The following is a 22,884-nucleotide window of genomic DNA, read 5'->3' on the forward strand; positions in this document are numbered from 1 at the left end:
CTCGGCGTATAAGACGACCCCCGTCTTTGGTGCCAAGTTTAGCGCTTCCGGAAGTCGTCTTATACACCAGCATATATGGTATATATGGAGGCAAGGAAGCAAAGAAGATCTAAGATAGAGCTATTCAATTGGTACCCCGATGTACACACCCTCCTTCAGACCCTGGACAGCACCTAACAACATGCAAAGTGAAGAACACATTGAATAGGATTGGGCTAGCACACAATCCTGTTTTACCTCATTGGAAATGGAAAATGAAGCTAATATATCACTGTTGTAAAGAACTGGCCCTGACATTCTTTTGTGGAGTAGCTGAATCAATTTCATGAATTTCCTTGGGCATCTGTAATATCTCAGGATTATCAGAGAGACTTCCTGTTTACAGTGTTAACAAAGAAATGGCATTATAATGGTGCAAACCCAGACAGTTTCAAGTCACAAATCATCTATATATTATGCTAAATTAAATTGTATATATCTTACTATAGTTTAAGGGGAAGGGGGTATTCCAGTAGAGAGAATAACTTCCTAGGATGGAAATTCAAACTGACCAACCAGACTCATGGATGACCTGATATGTTACCAACCAGTCCATGTTTTGTTATCTAACTTTATTGCCTTCGTTATCTTTCTATGCTTCCCAGAATTCCAAGTCATCATGGCAATAGCTGAATGCTCTTTCATTTGAAATCCATACTTCTATAAAATGTCAACATTTTTAATTGCTGTTTAGAATAAGGCAGAGTCATAGGAAACTCAATGTCAGATTTTAATCTGAATCTGTTCTTTATTTTGTGAGGATGGCTATTCCTGAGATGCCATGTTGTGCTTCATGGAGAACCCTCATGACTGTGACTATGCCACCAAAAATTGGTAATAAACTGCCATTTAACTTTGAAAAAAAATAGAAATCTTTATTTTAGATAGGTAGACTCTCCCACTTCCATTAAAGTCATCACTCAATTTTTTTTAAAAAAAATCAGAAACATAATGAAAAGTTTTGAGATTTCACCTCTTTTAGCATGTTTTCATGCTTATGCCCAAATGTCATTTCATAACAAATGTCATAACAACATTATGTCTATGAAGATTCTCATTCATCCGGGTCACGTTGTCCCAAAGGTGCTTCTTCAAGAAGCAATTGGACTTCTTTTTTCTTAAGACATTTCACTTCTCATCCAAGAAGCTTCTTCAATTCTCTCTGGCTATTGAAAAAAAAACTTTGGAATAACAACTTTGTGAATAGAGTTGACTGACTATACAGTACATGGAGAATGATACTACTTTATTACCATGTGTTTCCCATTGTCTAGAATTATTACCATACTTTCACACAATAGACATGAGGGGTAAGTTGAACACATTGTCATTGGAAACCAATAACATTTGTGGGTTTGTTGTTCAAATAAAAAAGTATAATTTATATTTCAATTTTAATGATTTTTCACTGATGACAATTATAATTTTGATGAGATAATCTCCCATGCCGGTTCCAATTGCCCATCTTTCTTCCCTTAAGCCATTTTAGTCTATGCTTTTCAAAATGTAAGCTAAGCAACATCAATTATAAAGTTACCTTAACTTTTATTCTGAAAGTATGTTATTATATAAAGATGGTGAGATTGGAAAGGAAGAGATGGAAGGAAGAAATTGAGGGAACTACTAGTGATAGCAAAACGTGCAGAAAATTGCAATTTGGGGCTTTCATCCACTGGTTGCTTAGAGTTTTGCAGTTCACAACTCCACATATAGCAATATTAGAAATTGGTAACCATTCACTCAAAGCCATAATGTGTCTTTTGATATCTTTCATATGCATTGCTTTGTAATTCAGCTTTCATAGCCTTTGGTCCCGATGACTAAAAAATATGCTAGCTAAGGGATTGTGGAATTTCCTGACACTATATGTCATAACAACTATTTTGATGTATTGGTTGTTTTAGGGCTATGCGCTGAATTCTAGGTAACTGTGCTTTACTTTAGTATAGTTGCATAAGCTCATTTTAGCTATGAATTTCCCCAAAGTATTCCAAACAATCACAAGAGACAAGAGTGCTGCTCTCTCTGTCTCCATCTTTATTGTCTCTGGGCAAGGTGACCCTTTACAGTGGGAGTTGTTTACATAGGCTTCTTTGCCTAGGTTTCTATTTAGAAGCTTAGGAAAACTGCTGACTAGGTAATGGGATGGTGGTGGATTTTCCAGGCTTTTCTGCATCAGTTGGGAATTTAGATTATGTCAACAATCAATGTTTGATGGCTGCATATATTATTAGATTTTTTTAATGGATATCTGACTCACCCACCCTTGCAAATGAAGTGACCAGCGTGCCTGGAGCCCTAACTTAAAACGTATATCATTTTGCAATTGTTAATTTGGGCTGCCACCACTCTCCCCTCATTTCTTATTTTCTGGCTGAAATTCTCACAGCACTGCCAGTCCCATCTATCACTTGGAGGCAGCTGTACCATTGGCTTAGAAGAGATCCATTGAACACTGTTCTACATACTGTCTCAGCCCTGAGGTAAAATCTGTTACAAACATAAATCTGTTGTTTTTTTCTTCCTTTTTCCATGAGCTCATTTATCACATGTAACAGGGTTTAAATTTATCCAAAATACTCCCACTACTAAAATTTCCCACAAGTAAAATCTGAGTCATTGTGTTCCAGTTGGAGAAAAAAAATATAATTTAGAATCCAGCAGAAATAGCATATAGGCTCCAGGCAACATGCAAATAAGTGAGCCATTTTTTGAGGCACGAAATTGATTAAATAAGTAAGCTATAAGAGAAATGAGCAACTCATGGCCCAAAGATTATGATATTTTTAATTTCTACCCTTGTTGAAATCTTGTTGAAATTATATAAGCCTGGCTAGATCAGATATGGGAAATCTCACTTATACCATCTTAATGTCATTGCACCGAAGGCAGATAGGATGTAAGGTCACAACTATATAAAATAAAGCCACTTTGAGACACTGTGTATGACTCAGTGGAGAAGAGCTGTACACTTCTGCTGTAGGTCCATGGACATTCCCAGTCATTCAGGTCATGGTTGTTCCAAATATGCTTTTTCAAAAGGCAACTAAACTTAGAAAAGTTTTGTGGAAACAAAATATATAAAATAATCCATTTAATACCAAATCTGATATTATGAAATGTATTAGTTTGCTGGTCCATGTGTTTTTCACTGCCTGTGGTGAGGGTTATACTGATGGATTGACTGATTATTTTTATACCATCATAATAATGTACTAGACTCATGCTAGATAATAACGTAAGATATACAGTAACTCATAATTTCTGGCATGGAATTACAATTTAGTTGTTACTGATTGGATCATCTATAGAATAGAATAGAATAGAATAGAATAGAATAGAATAGAATAGAATAGAATAGAATAGAATAGAATAGAATAGAATAGAATAGAACTTTGTAGATCTTCTAGTCCAGCCCCCTGCTCAAGCAGGAGAACCTATACCATTTCAGACAAATAGTTTTCCAGTCTCTTCTTTAAAACTTCCAGTGTTGGAGCATTCACAACTTCTGAGGGCAAGGTTTTCCACTGATTAATTGTTCTAGCTGTCCCAAAATTTCTCCTTAGTTCTAGGTTGCTTCTCTCTTTGATTAGTTTCCATCCAATGCTTCTTGTCCTGCCTTCAGTTGCTTTGGAGAATAGCTTGACTCACTCTTCTCTGTGGCAACCCCTGAGATATTGGAAGACTGCTATCATGTCACCTCTAGTCCTTCTCTTCATTAAACTACACATACTCAATTCCAGCAACTGTTCTTTATAAAATTTTAACCTCCAGTCCCCTAAGCTTAAGAGTACATAAACTGCTCAGAATTAGAATTGTTCAATCATGAGATGGGCAGCATATAGATTTAATAAATAAATAAAACAATCAAAGAGGCATATAAGCAAACAAAAACATATCACATCGCAATAGCATAAAGCACAGAAATAACTAATTTCAAATAATCATTTTTTCACTTGCCCAAACGAGACAATTCCATCTTCACCAATTTTCAGAATACTACCAGAGGTGAGCTTGGCCTCTGAGGAGGAAGTTATTCCATAAAGCAAAATCCATTACCAAAAGAAGCAGAAGCAACAATAAAATCCACAAAACAATAAATATTGTTTCCAGATACTTGCCTTCTTTATCTCCCAAAAATGAAAGAGTTTTAACACTTCTACCAAAAACAACATACAGGTAAACCTTGACTTACAACAGTTAATTCAGTGACCATTCAAAGTTACAACCACATTGAAAAAAGTGACTTATGACCATTTTTCACACTTATGATTGTTTTAGCATTCCCATAGTCATGTGATTTACATTCGGATACTTGACAAGTAGTTCATTTTTATGATGGTTGTAGGGTCCCAGGGTCATGTGATCATCTTTTGCGACCTTCTGACAAAGAAAGTCAATGGGAAAGCCAGTTTCCCTTATCATCCGTGTTACTAGTTTAACAACTGCAGTGATTCACTTACCAAATATGGCAAGAAAAGTCATAAAATGGGGCAAAACCCGCTTAGCAACATAAATTCTGAGCTCAGTTGTGATCCTAAGTTGAGGACTACCTGAATTAGACATATCAATTCTACTTAGAAGAGATACTCATGGAAGTCCATGGAAGCCATACCATATAAAACTTTTTAGATTAAACCCAGACCCTAGTGAAAGTCAGAGGAGAGCTTGCAGCATAGTTGTCAAATGCCTACAGTACTTGTCACTTACCAACAAATAAGCTGTCTTTAAAGGCAGACACTTGTATGGGTTATTGTAGTCTAATCTCTTCGATTAGGATCTAAATTACTATTGCTAGTGCCTATCAGTCCAGCTTGAGTTGCAGTTGGTGTTCAATCTGAAACTGAGTAACCTCTCCAGTCATGAACTCCACATGCCAATCTATTAGAAGCCAAGAAGCCAGAATGACCCTCAATTCCAGGGGCTCCTCTTCAGCCAGTTAGCCATTCTGTCCGCTCCAGACCAGTTAGCCTATAACAGTGATGGCGAACCTGTGGCATGGGTGCCAGAGGCAGCACTCAGAGCCCTCTCTGTGGGCACATACGCTGTTGCGCCATCCCCACCTCCTCCCACGGCCCCCTCACCAGCAGCTCTCTGGAGAGTCACCCCTAGGCATGGCCCGCATAGAGGAGCACAGCCAAGGACATGGCAGCCAGATATCAGGGACAAGACTCTGCCCTCATGCCCCATCATGCACAGATGATGCAGGGCACGGGCGGAGGTATGGCCACCATGGTGTTGCTGGGCCACCTGGGCGATCTGCAGCAGGCGGTGGAGGCAGTGGGTGGCCCTGCGGGTGGGATGGGATGGGGACAGCAGCGGTTTTTAGGCACTCCATCTCTAAAAGGTTCGCCATCACTGGCCTATAACCTGGAGGTGGGGAAATTTGGCCCTTTTATGACTTGTGGACTTCAACTCCCAAAGTTCCCAGGATGGCTCACAAATTCTGGGAGTTGAAGCTCACAAGTCAAAAAAGGCCACAATCAGTCAAGAGTTGGTTATGGCACAGAAACAGCTTCTGACATGTAGCTGCTGGAAATTCACACACAGGAAAGGAAGATGCAAACATTAAACTACAATTTACCATCCAAAGTAGTATATTAGTATGCAAAACAAATTAAAAAAAAGTATTCCAGTGAACGAAGTATTTGTTTAGGAGAAGCAAGTGATATATTTGCTAGATGTAATCATTAGTCATGGTGAAGAAGAATCCGCTCTTCATTCATACTGAGTAGAGACCTCATATCAGTGTTTGGGAAAGAATGTCAGGAGCTATTTTCCATTTCTATAAAAACCAGGACCAGGGATTATAAATTTCAGTTACCTAAATTCCATTTAAAGATAAGGAAAAACTTGGTAATAATATCTGTATAATAATGGAAGACTCTACCTAACAGAAGCTGTGAGTTTTCCATCTCTGGAGACTTTTAAGAAAAATGGTTTAATTAATTTCTCAAGAATGGTTTAATTAGTTTTCCTGCACACTGCAGAGGGTCAAATTAAATATTCCTTCTGGTTCCTTCTAATTCCACAATTCTATGATTCTATAAATCAACATACTTTTGGAAATTCTTAGGAGATGATAGAAGCAGCAGAAGGAGTCTCAATAAATACAAATTCTATTAGTGATGACTAACCAATCAGTAATTTATATAATATTGATTGATACAATCTGTACTTTTGGCATTCGTGCTTACCACAAGCAAAAGCTTATTTTCCTTTCTTTGTTATGCACAGGTACATAGTTCAGACTTGAGAGATATATAACACATTTAGTAGTTAAACAATGATGGCAAAAATGTAAATTGGCAAGTTAAACCTTGTCACCACTTGCACAACAGATATTCTTATTAAAAATATTTTTTATTTATAATCATAAAGAATCTAAAATCTAACTACTTAAGCAACGTCTTTGTAGAATAGCAAAAATTCAAGAAATGTCTATTGATTTTATGTTAGGAATTAGGAATTAGTTCAAAATGTGTTTTTAAGATCCATACAAATTAAATGAGGCTCCTAAATAGCCATTTGGCTTCAGTTTTTTGGTTGCTGTTGTATACTTGGATCATCAAGAATGAAGAGCAATGATTGATAAAGTGGAACAATGTGGTATGAATAATTGCACTACAAGATGAGTTTGTAGCTGATTAAACAACCTTAGCAAGTGTTTAGTTCTTAATGAATCTCTGTCTGCATGGAGGGAGGTAAAAAGTGGGTTCTACATGTAATTTTGGATTGCCACAGTACAACAATGCCTTATTCTGAGAAACTGGAAGGAGTAAGGGAAGATAAAAAGATGGTGAGATGTTTAGAGGCTTCCTATGAATAATTGTTAAAAGAATTGCATATGTTTAGTCTAAAGAAGAGAAGATAGAGAGAGCATTATACTAATCTACTAATACTTGAAGAATTGTCAAGGGAATAGGGTGTTGATTTATTCTCTGTAATGTTGAAGGGTAGAAGAACCACAAGGTTTTACAGGACAGAGATAGTCCAAAATTCAAATTGAGAAGGGATTTCATGAGTATGAAACTATTAATGAGTAAAACAGCCTATTGGAGATATGGATAGTTTATAATGAAGATTTTCAAAGGTTGAAGATATTTTTTCTGTTATCTAATGAAAACATATTAAGCTCATTCTGGTAAAAGTGGGAGCCCCCGATTTAGAAAGGCATAACTCCTCTCTATAGAAAGATCAGAATGTACAAAAAGTTTGCTTCCTAAAAGTCCTATTGGACCAATCTAAAATTGAAGTAATTGACCAGAACCCAGACCATAAGAAAAGGCCTCAGAAGTTGTTATTATTAGCACTCATAGATATTCACAAAATGGGAGCAAGGTGAACAAATGACATGTATCAAGGAACCATGCAAACTAATTTGTGTCACTTATACAAGGACACCCCAGACAGCATTGTGGCTACTGGTTGCCTTTGCCAGCCTAGTAAATATCTGGGAACTTTTTCATGCCCTGGCTGGAAACTGATAGCTATAGTCTGTCTTTGTTTCACCTTTCCCCCTGAGAAACTTCCCATCAATCAGGTGAAAAGGTGCTTATATGGCACTTAAGCTGTGAATCCTGAATTGTTTATTCCTAAAGCCACAAGATTTTGCTCTCTGAGGAAGAGAAATCAATGGCTCTATATGGGAAACCATGAAAAAACTGCATTTCAATCTGCAGGAAACTTGCCTTGCTGCAGCTAAAGCAATTGAGGAAAAAGACAGTGCTTTTGGACATTCGCCTCCTCTTGGCTGGGATGATAAAACTTCCTAGGCATATTATTTGGGTACATAACAAATTTTGAGGCCAACGTTATAGAACCAACATTAAAGGAAACAAGATATGATCTGGCACATTTGATTTATGTATGCTTGACTGAGTTTGACTGTACTTGACTCATTTGGCTGAGAAGTTATGCAAGAATTTGGCCAGATGAGAACTTTAACTGGAGACCTCCAATGAATGCCAGGGTTGTGAACTGGCCTGGGAAATTAGAAATCTTCACAAGAAGCAATCATAACCATTTCTTATAGCTTCCAAGAAAACTGCATGGGTTTGTTTGTGATGCTCCAGGACTTCAGCATGACCTGAAGGGGACTTTATTTTTCAACCCAGTAAACTAAGAATGTTGTCATGGTAGAGATGAAGAAAACAAAAGAAAAATGTTTTTAATTAATTGTTTAGTTGTGAATTGAACTCTTGCCCAAATTAGCATCTAATCAAGAATATGGGCATCAACAGTTCAACATCATCCTTACTAGATATACTATATTTATTTTGCCCAAATATTTGGTCAAATGATTTAATTAAAGGTTTGGTTCATTCTTTTTCTTTGTCTTTTTTCTGTCCACCCCAAATATGTTAACTTGAAGGATTCTCTCTCTCTGGTTGTTCGTATCCATCCAATCTGATCCCAGATAAGAATGCTTCAGCTAAGGAATGTTAGTTAGCAGGCCAAGAAGGTGTGCTTTTTCTGCATTAGTGCCTGACCTATGGAAGTCAGGATGTCCCTGATCCTGCTAGTCTTTTTCAAGTCCCTAAAGATCTGGTTCTGAGCCTGGGGCCTAAGTGTATGAAATAATCTATCTCTTGGCTGTTTTAAGCACTGATGATTGTAATGTTTTCCTTGGCTGTTATGCATTTTAATTTATGGATGTATGGTGTGTTTCAAATTTTACTTCTACCCAGAATTACATCTTGGGATGCACGGCTGTACAAATTGATTAAATTGGAAAAAGTTCAGAGAAGAGCAACTAAAATGATCAAAGGCCTGGAGATTAAAACATATGAAGAATGGCTACAGGACTTGGGTTTGGTTAGTCTAAAGAAAAGAAGAAATAGGGATGACAAGATAATAAAATTCCAGTATTTGAGGGGCTGCCACAAAGAAGAGGGGGTCAGGTTATTCACCAAAGCACCAGAGGGCAGGAAAGAAACATTGTTTGGAAATTGATCAAAGAGAGAAACAACCTGGAATTAAGGAGAAACTTCCTAGCAGTGAGGACAATTAACCAGCGGAACAGCTTGTTTTCAAAAACCTCCCTGGAGGTTTTTAAGAAGAGACTAGATAGTCACTTGTCTGAAATGGTATGAGTTCTCCTGCTTAAGCAGGGAGCTGGACTAGAAGACCTCCAAGGTTCTGTTCTATTCTATTCTATTCTATTCTATTCTATTCTATTCTATTCTATTCTATTCTATATAAATAAAATGTATCTAAGTATAAAGAGGAAAGATTTATATAGGTTTGCTCTGGTGGTTCAGACACCAAGCCAGAAACCAGAAGACTGTGAGTTCTACTTCCACCTTAGCCATGAAAGTCAACTGGAAAACCTTTTGGCCTGTTACTCTCTCTACACCCAACCCATCTCCCACAGGATTGTTGTTGTGGAAGTACTAGGAAAAGGAAGGAGTATTAGGGTATGTTCACTGCCTTGAATTATTTATAGTAAAAAAAATAAGGACAGGATAAAAATAAGTAAAATAAAAAAATATCTTTTCCATTGAGATTGTTTTGCTACAAGAGTTAAAACAAATACTCTCTCCTTCAATTTTCATAGGTTTGGAACTCCTGATCCCAGCACTGAAAGAAAATGTTTGTCTAACCTTTTATCTGTCATTTTCACTTGTAACTCAGATGAGTTACAACTCACTTGTAGTAATGGTAGTCATTAAAGGGTGTTAAAATGGTTGCTGATTTGTCCTTAATTAATTCATGAATGTGCCTTTTGCTCACATCCAAGGGCACATGTAGGAGTTGTCCAAAATCAGATCAGTTATTTCCTTTCATTACCCTTTAATGACTTTATGATTGATTAAGAGCATTCACTTGGCTTGAGCGAAATGATCCTGTTATATTCACAACTGCCAAAGTAGGTGAAGGGTGGGGAGTTTCCTGCCTGCATCTATTCCCATCTCATCATTCAGGTCTGTGTGAAGTAGAAATTCTATTCTGCAGGAATTAACAGAGGATTTCACACTTTGCTGGCTAAGAAGATGATCTGAAGAAAGTCATTTAAAACATCAGACGGGGGGGGGGGAGACAAACTTTTTTGTATTGCTAAAGATGTTATAGGACACAGACACATAACACATTTCTTTTTCCATGGTACAGGTTGACTGGCTGGCTGCTTCTTTACTTGAATTGCTGATTGGAAAATAATCCATCTTCCCACATCAACAGTGAAAGATAATTGCCTAGCAGAGCTCAAACCAAAAGTTTACTAAAAAGGTACAATGCAGATAATAGGAATTTATGTCAGGCATGAAGTTCCAAATTCATTTCAGTAGCAACTTAATTCTGTGCTTGCTTAGTATAATTCCAGTTCAGTTCAGTGAGATTTCTATTTGATATTTAATTCTATATATGAACATTGAAGTTGCTCTGTGCTACTTCTGATGTAGTCAAACCCATACACAACAGGGAATATTAGCAGACTTAGAAAAACAGATTTGCAAAAGCAGGAAAAGAGTCAACAAATCAGTTAGAAAAACAGCCCTATAAAGACAGAACTTGCTCAGTGGCACGAAAATCCAAAAAAGGAAGAAAAATGTTAAAAAATAAGTAAGGGATATATAAGTTATAGATGACTGCATCTCTAAAAATGATATAACTTGCCTTTTGCTTTATTTCCAGTTTACAATATGAACAATATATTTGATTCCTCTTTTTACCATATTTCATAAACGTGCATAGCCAAATTCTGGAGTAGGTTGATGAATATCAAATGTAAAGAAATAGATTTATTTAACATATATAAACACTGTGAACATCTGTTCCTGTTTAATAGAGTGAATGTCTACGGTGATTCTCAATCAACCAGGTCATGGTTGTCCCAAAGATGTTTTTTCTAAAAGGCAACTGTCTTTTATTTTTTTTCTTTGAAAACATTTCACTTCTCATCCAAGAAGCTTCTTCAGTTCAGTGGTTTAATAGACTCTTCCATGATCTAACCCAGTGTCTCCAACGTTTCCAGCCTGGTGGCCCGGCCTGGTGTGGGGGTGTCTATGCGTGGCAGATGCACACACACACTGCTCCATTTGTGCGAATCGCACATGTCCTCCATTCATATGAATAGAGATTCATGCAGAGAGTGTTCGTGCTCACGCATGAAGTTCCACTCGCATAAGCGGCAGGCACTTGCACTCACATGTGATGCTTCACTCGCGCAAGCGGAAGGCACCTGAGCAGAGGGTACTTGCACTTGTGCATGAAGCTCCATTTGCATGAAGTTTCACGCACACCAGCAAGTGCCTTCCACTTGTGAGAGTGAAGCTTCACCCGTGGTTGCTTATTTCTCCCATGGCCTGGTTTTGAACAGGCCATGGCTCAGGGGTTGGGGACCCGTGATCTAACCAAATAAGGGGGGGAAAGGCAAGAAGGTGTGATTGGCCTCATAATTCCTAGCTACCCTTGAAAAGACATCTTTTTCTTCTAGATGTAGCAGGTATTTCTGCAATAAACTTTGTTCTCAGTGCTTAACATGGAATCATAGAATATGTGAAGTTATGATCATGGAAAGTCAGGTTACTTTGCTATATCCAGTCCTAATTAGGAAGAACACCAGGAGCCCTTAGCTGGTCGAAAGGTCCTTTGTAAAATAAGAAATCTAGCACATTTGGAGGGGCACCAGGTTAAAGAAAATGACTTCGAACAGATCTGTGGAATGTTTTAGTTTTGGAACTAATGTTTCTTCTAGTAACTAATTTTAAAAGCAAATTTTAAAAAGCAGTTTATCATTGTCCAAATGAACTGTTTTCTGATGTAGCTTTTTCACATAGTAGAAGCACCTGTCAGTATATGTATTCATTCTGATCTGATAAAGACGTTGATTCCTATAAAGCAAGAATTTGTTTTTAGAAAAGATTTATCTTTGATCAAATTAATCAAGCAATGCCAAAATTCTCTCCTGACTTGCTTTCTTTTAATTGTTTTTTTTTTCTTCCTTTATACAAATAATCACTTAGGGTATTGAGTTCATTCATCATTATCTATTATGTCTATAGTAGGATCTAAATAAACTTTTTAAATATCTCCTTACAAAAAGAGTATTTTCATGGAAGTCAGTCAAAGCTATTTTATTTTACCAGTCTTTCAGCAAACACATCCTGTTATTCAATAATAATGACCTATAAAAGAAGTTGAAGCCAATCTAAATATATCTGTTAACTATGTTACATTAGATTATTAAACAACTTACAAATTTCACAAATCAATTCCTATCTATATATAGATACAATGGCATATTGTATTATAACAAAAGAACCCCCATTTTATGAACTCTTCTGGTAAATTCATTAGATACTGAAAAGCCAGTATCAGCCACCAATGTTACTATATTAAGCATATATTAAGCATAGATTAAGGAGTTCCTCCTTACTTATTGGCTCAATTGTCTTAATTTTGGATGTTAGTTTGATCAGTATGAATGTAAGATCAGTAGGAAAACAGTTATTTTGAAACAGAAAGGTCCAGGCTCAATCCAAAGCTTTTCCAGAGAGCATTGGAAAAATTCCCACCTGGAACTCTGTAGAGTGGGTGATACTAAATGTCAACAATATTAAGATTAGGTTCTTAATAAATGTCAACCCAGAATTCTCCCTCAAGGTACAAATGATCAGGCTCAAATTATGCTACTTCAGACACATCATGAGAAGACTCAGCTCTCTGGACAGAGCTCTACTGTAATGCGGGTGGATTCAGTTACTGTGAACATGACTGCACCATTAGGAGATTTGAAAGAACAGATTACAGAGAGAGCATCATGGAGATTTCTTTTAAATTTATTTAAATTTATTGGACATCCATCTCTAGAGGATTCTGTGGCATACAAAACTGAAAGAGACATAAAAACTACTAAAAATATTAAATCAACAGGCAAGACTAACATGCTCACAAAGTCCACAAACCAAAGCAAGGCCCAAAAAATAAATGTCAACCCCAGGCTTGAGACCAAAACCAGGTTTACAAAGCTTTATAGAGAGTGGTGGTCCTTAATTTTAGGAAGGTGCTATTCCACATGGTGGGGCCGCAAGAGAGTAGGCATGCTTTCTAGGTCCCACAAGAAGGCAATATTTAATGATGCAATGTACCAAGTGGGAGAAACACTTGGAGATAAGTGATCTCTCAGGTATTCCAGTCCATATGCTACACAGGGCTTTATAAGCAAGAACCAGCAATTTGTATTTCATGTCAACCAGGGCAACTTGTGGATCAGACCTGTGACTAGACCTTCTTTCTATATGGTCGCTAAGCAATGAAAATGACTTGATCCCACATAATCAATCAAAAGCTCAACAAGTTTTACTTTTGTATATGGTGGATCATCCATGAATGGATGTACATGTAGTCTTTGACTTACAATCACAATTGGGACTGGAATTTGTATCACTAAGCAAGGTGACTGTTAAGTTAGTTGTATCAGATTTTACAACCTTTATTGCCACAGTTGTTAAGCGAGTCTCACTTCCCCCATTGACTTTACTTGTTGGAAGCCAGCTGGAAAGGTCACATGATCACGGGGTACTGCAAACATTGTAAATACATTGCCGGTTGCTAAGCATTCTAAACCTGATCACATGAGTGTGGGAACACTGCTATGGTTGTAAGTTATAAGTCTGGTTGTAAGTCACTTTTTTCTATACCACTGTAACCTTGAACTGTTGCCAAAAAAATTGTAATAAGTTGAGGAAAATCAACCAGTAGCAACTAATAATTAGTAATGTCTTACTATACTACTTAAAAGATTACTGCTTCAGAAAATAGCACCCAGAGCAAAACACAAAACCATTAGTTCTTTTAGTAGAAAAATACAAATGCTTGCTATCAGTGGAAGGTAGAGAAAGACAACTTATGAAGTTTCTTAGGTTCAGAGTAATTTTTGGCTTTAATGGTATGTCAGGATGCATTCCAAAAAGTAAAAAAAAATGGATAGCAGTAAGACAAAAGCTAAATTTAATTTAATTTAATTCAATGTACTTAATTATAGATGACCTGATTATTCTCCATGTGTTTAATAGCATTGTCCTGCCACATTAAACATTAAAATCTCATAGCAATTTTAGGAAGTTCTCAAGAGACATCTGAAACTTCAAGGATCACATGCGACCTAAAGTTTTAGCTATATTAATGCTGGGCAGAGCAATTCTGCATCATTGCTTGTTCCTTTGTTGGTCAGTTCATATTTGTTTGATGGAAGAGAATTTGCTGTAGAAATTATTTCAAAAAGATAAAATAATGTTACTTTTGGAGAAACTTTCAGAGATGAAGAGTAGTATTTTTGAACTTGGTTGAGGTAATCAAGGATGTGTGTGAATCTGCTCTTTCATTTTATAATCAGCTCTAGTTTCCCAAATTAATCCCAAGAGAAGCTTTAATGAGGAAACTCCTTTTGTGAGTTTTTTTTTCAGAAGTAATATTAGTTTCTCCCCCCCCCCCCTAAAGTAATAGAGAATTTCTTCTAGAAGTTCAGATTTATTTATTTTTTACCCAGTTTCTCTGCTAATGGCTTTGGGAGAGAATTTAAAAAGACAATTTCATTGTAGCTTCACTTCGAGTACTAAATAGTTTACACTTTGACTACTAACTAATTTAAACTCAGACTTGCCCAAGGTGAGAGGTGTGGCCTTATCTTTGAGCAACTAATCAGAAAGTTTTAGATATGTATGAATTAATGATAATAATAATAATATTGAGATTTGTCCTGAAAAGCAAATAGGAAAGGTACTCCTCAAATATGCTTTAACATTTGACTAATTTATATGTGCATTTTGTATTAAAATGGTATACATTATTGTATAAAAATGGGGCAAGACCCAGACTTTCATGTTTAACTGCTATTATATCCCAATATGCAGAAATAGTTCCCTGTAATGGACTCACAAACCATTTTCCAAATGTATAGTATGAGTTTGGGTTTTTGTTTTCATTTTTTGTTTTGCAAATAATGTTGAAAATGTTGATTCAAAATGAAATCTCCATTTTGTACATGTTTAAGCAAGATAGAAAGCATTGCAGGATGAAATCCATTGAAATATCCTTGATAAAAACATAAAGGAATTTTTTTTCCTGACTTTCATTGGTAATTTAAAACAGGCCTAGGGTATTTTAAATTTCTTTTCAGTTTTACCCAGATTGCTTGCATAAAGATCTGGAAGGACATATCAGAACAATACAGTTCATCTCTTCATCAATTATTATTGTTGTATCTCATGCAATTTTATGAATTATCCCTATAAAGCATATTTTAGGAAAACCAGCTTACAGAAATTTGAGGGCACATTAATCCATGGGATTTTTCATTGAAATACAGAAAGCACCAATCATATCATAGCAAACTTAACTGAAATAGATTTTTGTTTCAGATTTCAAGCATCTTGAATGTCTTAAATTGATTGGGAATGATAAAACTGCAGTCATGGAAAAGTTAAGGTCTTGATAAAATGTTTTGCTCCCCAATTCCATTTAAAAGCTAAGGAGTTCCAACATAACAACAATAAAACTATTGCATCACCACCAACAGTTGCAGCCTTATATTTTTACTAAAGGTTCATACGAATGAATAGAATCTCTAAAATTCACATTAAACTCTAGATTAAGATAATGCCCAGGTACAATTGGAAGAAAAAAAAACATTAAGAATTTCCTTTGGATATCAAAAGGATCTATTAGCCTCTTTCACCTTTTATCTTGGATATTTTACACTGGTTGCCTTGATTAAACAAAACTGCCTTAGGTGAAGGGTGTACAAAATTTACCGAGTCAAGTCAAGTCAAGTCAAGTCAGTTTTTCACCCACATGTTGAAAAAGAGAAACAAAATTCAAAGTGCTTTAAAATGTATGATGGGAATAAAAATGCACAATTTTTGTTGAATTAATTAAATGTTATACTACACTTTGTAGCCATAGGCAAAACCATACTTTACTGCACTTTCTTAAACCAAACTTATGGGCCATCTATGTGATCCTGAGAAATGATGTAGCTGCTTTAAAGAATTCTAGACAGGGGTTAGGTGAGCAGCCTCACTTGTCCTAAGCATTCTTTCCCTCTCAAATCTGAAACGTTATATAGCCTACTCTATATCAATATTAACCTTTGTATTCGGTGTAATGATATGAATCAAAAGAATGAATCAAAAGAATATATCTTCCATACATATTTGTTTATGAATATACACAAACACACAGACACACGCAGGACATATATAGACATTCAAACCTTTCATATTATTGTCTTAGTTGGGCAATCCCAGGATGGAGAAAAGAAATAACAAAAATACAACTACAGAAGGATCAGTAGGCAGGCAAAGTATCAACATCCATTTTGCTGAATTGGCATGAGAAGCCCACAGAGTAATCCAGAACTACAGGAGCCAGGCAGAGACTCACAAAGTCATGGTCTGGAATGCTTATGAGCTGCATAGGATTAGCTGACAGCTGCTGGTAAAGACTGCAAGGCTCAAGCACAAGTGCTAGGATTCTGCAGTGTTTTAGGTTTTAAGGCAAAATCCTCTTTAGAGTGCCTCAGAGCATAAATGTAGGTTCTATCTGCATAATGTAGGACCCATCTGCAGCTTCTTCAACCAAACATGACAGAAAAGCTGCTTGTACCCAGAAAAGAGATGCAGTTGCTTTAAATCTCACATACACCTCCTTTCCCTAGCACAGCTTTTAATCTTCAAATCCAAAGTGCTACAGAAGCTTATTCAATAAAGTAGTAAGAGGTGCTTCTGTTCCTAAGAGTTGCTACTGTACATGCCTGAGACTTTGCAGGAACGTAATCCTGCAAAATATTTTTTTCTCATGCATTTGCTATATCTAGTATCCTGCTGTCTGTGTGTCTGTCTACCTATCTAATCATCTATCATTATCCACCCAACATCAGGGTCATAATGTTGGTGTGCCCCCAGGAGAATGGCAGATAGCATTTGGAATCTCTGTAAAGTCCTTTATCTCCAAAAGCACTGCTTAGCCCAGTCTCAGCTTGATTGAACCATAAACTGTAGGTGAGCTTGTTCATCTGTTCCTTTCTCCAGTATTGCTCTCTGTCCTCAATAATGTCTCCTGGTTTGGGGTGGAGGTGCAAAGGAAGACAGAATGAAAGTAGCTTTGTGGTACTGTAATGCAAAATCTATCCCTTTTGTGTACACTTCTAATGAAAGCAGCTAGTTTCTGCAAAAGCTGGTGCAGTCCACCTTCTCTGAAGATCCATCAATGGCATACAAGTAGTCCTCAATTTATGACTCATCACTTAACAGCCATTCAAAATTGTGGTGGAATCCCTCCCCCCCCTAAGCTACTTAGGACCTGGTCTTGGAGTTATAGCTACTGCAGCATCTCCCTGGTAGTTCACCCTTACAATTGACTGCAGCCTATGTCCCCTTTTCCCTACACACCAGATCCATGCAGGCCTTTTCCCACTCCACCAGGTCCCACACCATCCTCCATTACCTTTTAAAGATCTCCAGAACTTGGGTTAGGTATGGACTACTTTTTGCTAGTCAGGCAAGTGGATTAAATTGTGGTTGCTTGGAAAATGGCAGCTGATTCTTGTACTGCACCAGATGGCCCAGCAATAAAGCGGTCTATTCTACTTCCCTAAAGCAGACTCTGCAGCATTTAACCACCACTTCAGGGGGAGCAAGAGATCGAGGCCATTAAGCAAGGCTGTTTCACTTAATGATTCTCACAACATGTGACTGTAATGGCAGGCTCCGTTGCAGTCTTAGATTGATGAGAACCTGTATATCCAGCACATATGAAACAGTTTGTGTGTATGGGGAGGAGAGGGGACAGTTCTAAGAACGTGGAGAACAATTGAGGCATACTGGTGAACTTAAGGCATCCCTTGGAATACAGATTATGTAACTATGCTTAAAAATATAGCAGGAACCCTGGAAGAAAGTACAAATTGTTAATTTTTTGGTGCATTATACATTCATGCTAGCTGGATCATTCAGGATATAGACCTAATTAAACCTGTCTGCTTTTTCCACATTGCTTAGCAACTGAGCAGGGATGAGGAAAAGTAAAACATGATTGTCTGGTGTAATGGGCTGTATATACCATGTGTTCTCCTCAAAGCTACTCTAGCATGTCATATTTTGCTCTATTGGGCTTGCTAAAGCTTTGTGTGTATGTGACTATATACACACACAAACATATACACACATATACATACTGCTGCTATTGAGCCTATTTCATTTTTGAATTAATCCATTTTCTGGTTCTTAATCCACTGAATTAAATTTGGGGTTTTTTTAGACACTCTTCTAATACCTGGAACATGTATATACATATTTCATAGGAGGCATTTAACTACAGCCTACCTAGCTAGCCATTTGAAAGCAATTTGTTTTCTGTCAGTGAGAATCAGAATAATTGGAAACAATGCAGAAGAAATATTCACTGCAGCACTCATAGAAATGCAGACCAAAAAAAGCTACGTAAATCAAAATATGAAACTCGAATATTCATTTTCTTTTCCAAGTCATTTAATAATACACAATTAATTATGGTTGCTTCTGAGGAATGGTACAGTGTTTTTTCTTCATAGGAAAGAAAGCATTGTGGAAAATGTAGCCATCTGCAGCCAATCAAGTTAGTTTCAGAGTGACATCATCCAGATGGTGTCATAAAGCAGACTTTTGTCTTAATGTATTTGCAGCCTGATGCAAGCACAGAAGATAATTTTGTGTTATAAAAGTATGTTGCATATTTCATCACTTCCATATTTGACCTCTATCTATGACAGCACACTCAGATAAATATTCAAATCCAATCCTCATTTTGCTGTTACAGATACACTACAAAATATAATAACCTTATTCCTTCTGTGGATATGCATCAATCTGCTTAGACGTGTAGCTCCTTTATTTTTTAAGCCACTAATCTCTCTATATGAATAAATTCTGTTAATCTCTGTCATAGTGTCAGTGTCAACATCCAAATATCCTTGCTGTCTCCCATAGTGAAAAATGGGGTAGGAAATTTAGCAGGTAAATGCTGAAAAAGAAAGGAAAGAAAGACAAAGTTTTCTGTACAAAATATTACAGTAATATCTTCCCATAACTTATTCCTTTTAGAGTTACAGATTTTTCTGGATGCAAGATTCCATATGGTTGATATCTAGCTGGGGAAATTTAGGAGATATCCCAGGGAATAAAGAACTAACCTTATGTATGCAAAGACTGTAGATTAGATGAATTACTTTTTTTTTTTATGATGTGCAAAATTGCTATGAGTTGCTATGAGGTAACAACAACTTTAGAGTTAATTTAATGTGATCTATGTTAATTTATGTAGTGGCATCTAAGAGTTTATTACACAGAGAGAAACAGAACTCACAATGCACCTATTAAACAATTATAATATTTGCAAACTGATAAGAAAATGATCCTTACAGTTGTGTTTAAAGAGTAAAGCTGTTAAGAAAGGGATTACCTAAAGCAGGAAATTAATTAGGTGATTAGCCAGAAGCATAAAGAATTCATTTTTTTTATATTTTTCCCTCCTTTCTAAAGAAAAATATGCAGTGTGCACACAAAGATAATGTTAGATTCCTTTGAAATTATATCACCCCAAAATAGTCATTTTGCTGCCTAATTTCCACAGTGTAATCTGAAAACATGGAGTAGACTACATATGGGATACATGTTCCTACCCCTGCTTTATAAATTATTAACACTTGAATGAAGTAAGTTGTAGGAAGAAGAAAGTTGCAAAATTATGAAGGAGTAGCAATTTTGCAATGCATGGGATATTTATAAAGAATAAATGTTGATGTTTGAAATATTTATTAAATTGAATATGTATGCAGGCAATCCTCATTTAGCTACCACAATTCAGTCATTAAGGAAATCAGTCACTAAATGAAACTGTGACTGTGTTTACCATCTTACTTCAGTTTTTCTTTGCTTTACAAATCAGTTACTTTTTCATCACCACTGTAACTGTGAGTGGTTACCACATTGGGCTATCATTAAATGAGGCCACCTGTACTGTTGTTTCTCTTCCTATCTCCAAAATAGACATATAATAAAGTTAATATTTTGTCTCTTGGTTTGAAGGTAGCAAACTACCATCTTACTGATGACAATTAATAAGTAATTACTGTTAGCTTACCAGGAATAGGATAGAATAGAATAGAATAGAATAGAATAGAATAGAATAGAATAGAATAGAATAGAATAGAATAGAATAGAATAGAATAGAATAGAATAGAATAGAATTCTTTATTGGCCAAGTGTGATTGGACACACAAGGAATATGTGTCCAGTGCATAAGCTCTCAGTGTACATATAAACATACAGTGTACATATAAACATAAGCTCTCAGTTGTAGATACATAAGCTGTCAGGACACATACAAACAACAAAATGATAAATCATAAATCATAAAATACAATCATAATTCATAAGATACAAAGAACAAAGTGATAATTCATAAGATACCAATAGGAAAAGGTAATAGGAAAGATGTGAAGAATAACAGCAATACAGCCCTACTACATGGATAAAATATTCTTAGGCATAAGACAGTGCTGTTGAAATTAGGTGTTTAGCAGAGTGATGGCACAAGGGAAAAACTGTCTTTGTTATCTAGTTGTTTTGGCATGCATTGCAAATTTTCTTTTGTACAGATAAGTGTATGAAATTGATTTTTAATAAATATATTTGTTTTTATGGCAAACAGAAATGCTTGATACACTGATTAACCATCACCTGTCCTTTATATCCATATCCTTCCTTGATTGTTCAAATCTTCTAGGTCAAATAACACTTTGGTACCTATGTTTTTCAGAAAGAAAGTAGGGTCTGTTTCTGTTAAAAATCAGACTGAGTCATCTGGGCATTCCATCTATTTAGTCTCATGTGCCATTATTGAATAAGATGCTTAAAAAAAGTTTGTGTTTGTGTGCTGTTTTTGAACAAGGTGCTTAAGAAGATGATGTTCAATACATTGCAGAATGGATTGTTATTTAGAGTTCTTTCAGTCTAATTTCTGACCTCCTTTGGCCAACCTGATACAGGGATTTTTCCAGGCAATTACAGGAAAAAGTGCAAACTTTTGCATTAAAGAAGACAGAACCAGGAAGCACAATGGTATGGTAAATCCTACCCTTCCAGAGAAACAGAAGGTGGTGCTGGAAAACTCTTACTACAGATAATCTTCGACTTACGACCACAATTGAGCCCAAAATTTCTGTTACAGTAAATGAGATATTTGTTAAATGAGTTTTGCCTATTTTATGACCTTTCTTGCCACAGTTGTTAAGTGAATCACTGCAGTTGTAAAGCGAATCTGGCTTCCCCATTACTTTGCTTGTCAGAAGGTTGCAAAAAGTGATCACATAACCTTGGGATACAGCAATGTCTTACTTATGAACCAGTTGCCAAGCATCTGAATTTTGACCACATGGGGATGCTACAAAGATCATAACTGTGAAAGACGATCATAAGTCACATTTTTCAATGCTGTTGTAACTTTGAATAGTCAATAAATGAACTGTTGTAAGTAGAAGACTACCTGTATAGCTAATGATCTATAGCTTATAAAATACTTCAAAAATGCCCCTGTAATTTTTTAACATCTACATAAGGAACTGTGAAAAAAGTCTGGAAATTTACATTAAAATGCTATTAACACTCATCTCACAATTTGACTTTCAAATCTGAAAGGGTTACAGATGTCTTGAACAAATACTTGGGACAAAGAATGAAATGATAAGTAATTTGTATAGGACAGGAAATCAGGATAGAAACACATAGGGTAATACTACAACTAAATAGTTAACTTTACTAACTATCTGAAGAAAACAGATTTTATTATTATAATTAACCCATCCACTAATTACATCCAGACTGGCATGTTATTACAAATTACTCTGCAGATGCCTTAGTAAACCAAGTGATCAAAGTGATCCCTGAATAGATTGTGGTTGAAGTGCCTAATGTAAAACCAATTTGCTCAAGTGGAGGCTCTTAGCAGATAACAACATGCTATGTGAATGTGGAAAGACACAGAGCCCAGTCCATCCACTGATACTGTATGTTACTTCCAGCAACTTGTACCAATAATGAATTATTTTTGGCCAAAGCCAAAGCTTCATTCTGGCAGTTTGAAGTTTGACCTAGACGTGGAACAAGAAGAAGAACCAAGTGATCATAGGATATTATACTGATTCATCGCTAGTTGCTTTGGTTTCATTGGTTCTATACCAAGACCATCATCTTTAGAAACCTTAAATCTGGTACTAAATTATCTGAAGAATACCTATTTGAAGAATAGCCAAGCTCGGTCCCCTAGCTTACCACTAAGGTCCACCAGGGGGATGAATAGAAAGAAATCAATTCAAAATTGAAATTTCCTACTGCGGGAAGTTTGCTAAATATTAATAAATAATTAATAATGACTCATCAGTGTGATATAGGAATTACATTTTAAAAGCTGCATTATTTTTTATTTGTGCTAACAGTTTGTGTGGGGAAAACAAAGGAATGGAGCTGAGTTGAATTGTAAAGATAAAAGCAAATATTAATGCTCATTAAGAAATATATCCATTTATGACAGAATTAGTGGAACAGAAATATGTTGTAATAAAATAGGTAATAAAACATAAAATGATATAGAGACAATAGATAAAAGTATAATAGTGAATTATTTTTCTGGATTTTAGTTTTTATATAGTATTGATAAAAAATCAGTGAGCAGAACTTGATGAACAATTATTGATTTTGTGCAAGAAACTTGCTTAAATTATTCAGGCCTTTAGTCTGGTTTGCTACAATGAGATAGCTAGCAGAAACATTCCATTTAAAAAGTGGAAATCTTTTTTTTTTTATTGAA

The 22,884-nt window shown here is 36.0% G+C and overlaps 1 long non-coding RNA gene across 3 annotated transcripts in view; it reads left to right on the forward strand.

Moving 5' to 3' along the window:
* The window catches only part of LOC120307464, a 60,188-nt gene that overhangs the window by 24,858 nt on the left and 12,446 nt on the right, over nt 1-22,884 (forward strand). Inside the window, exons 3-4 of one of the 3 annotated variants that reach the window (XR_005556550.1) lie at nt 2,429-2,522; nt 10,153-10,269. The exons of 1 other annotated variant lie outside the window; for it this stretch is intronic. This is a non-coding gene — a long non-coding RNA (uncharacterized LOC120307464). The remainder of the gene's footprint in view (nt 1-2,428; nt 2,523-10,152; nt 10,270-22,884) is intronic. One more of the 3 variants, XR_005556552.1, reaches the window with a different exon arrangement.

Source organism: Crotalus tigris, unplaced genomic scaffold (assembly GCF_016545835.1).
Source record: "Crotalus tigris isolate CLP2741 ecotype Arizona unplaced genomic scaffold, ASM1654583v1 scf7180000017783.2778290, whole genome shotgun sequence".
NCBI classification, from domain to species: Eukaryota; Metazoa; Chordata; class Lepidosauria; order Squamata; family Viperidae; genus Crotalus; species Crotalus tigris.